Source organism: Aplysia californica, unplaced genomic scaffold, assembly GCF_000002075.1.
Source record: "Aplysia californica isolate F4 #8 unplaced genomic scaffold, AplCal3.0 scaffold00352, whole genome shotgun sequence".
Classification (NCBI taxonomy): Eukaryota; Metazoa; Mollusca; class Gastropoda; order Aplysiida; family Aplysiidae; genus Aplysia; species Aplysia californica.
In genome coordinates this window covers 442,696-443,793 of record NW_004797622.1, presented here as the reverse complement: position 1 = coordinate 443,793, position 1,098 = coordinate 442,696, and positions in this window count along the sequence as shown.

The following is a 1,098-nucleotide window of genomic DNA, read 5'->3' as shown; positions in this document are numbered from 1 at the left end:
AGAGAGAGAGAGAGAGAGAGCTGCAGCACAGAAGTATTTGTAGCCTTTACTCTGTGGGGGTCTCTCGTGGTAATTTCGTTATGTCTGTGGAACGATCTTCTCAAACTGTCTTGATTGAAGGCTCCAGACGAAATGGCTGAGGTTCCTTTCTTTTATTTCATTTTCATTTTCCCGTCTTTTCTCTTTGAGTAGGACTTCAGATAGTTCCTCCTCAAGCAATATCCTGCACAGCGTGGTGCGGACCTTGAGGTTATAAAAAAGTTTTCTTCCTTCGACATCCCTAAGCGCTTAAACACATAACATTGTGGTGCTCCGAATTAGTAGATATAGATCTAGATCTTGTTCTAACCCTTTTTTTTCATTTTTGGGAACTTGAACCAGAAGGTAAGGTATTTAAGAAAAAGATCTTGAGGTAGACCAGAAAGAAGATAGCAAGACGACATCATAGAGATGATGAGAGCAATCTGGACACGTAAAAAAGCTGATAAAACAGAGTGGCTGTCGTTGTTGGAGGGTTACATCTAGCTATGGACTAACAACCCAAGAAAGAAAGAAAAGAAAGAAGTAAATGTGAAGGGTAACCGCTTCCGTTGGTGTCAACATTGACAGTACTCTTGTCGGATATGTTGTTTTCAAGTTCTTGAAGTCAAGAATGGAATTAAATATGTTTCATTCAAACCATTGTTTTTGGAGATGAAGGTTCGTATCCTGTATAGAGAAAATTAACCGGTTAACCCACGTTCTGACTCGTTTGCCCAGCTCTCGTGTCCAACTTCCCCCGATGAGTGGGTGAGCATTTAACGATACCACTCTCCCCTCTCCACCCTACACTGCACTACTCCGTTCAGACCAATAATTGGGCTCCAATTCCCCCTCCCCTTCTGAGACAAAACTCAGCGCTAAAATTAGAACTGAATTCTAGTGTTTACGAACTTCAGTAGCATCAGTTGATGAGCCCCCTGTTTCTCCCTCTTCCTATTTTCCTTTCACCCTCCCCCCACCCCCCTATGGTCCCTGAGCTCCATTCACATTCCTTTAATTTTCTACATTTTCCATTTTTTCTTACTTTGGCACACATATCTCTCTCTCTCTCTCTCT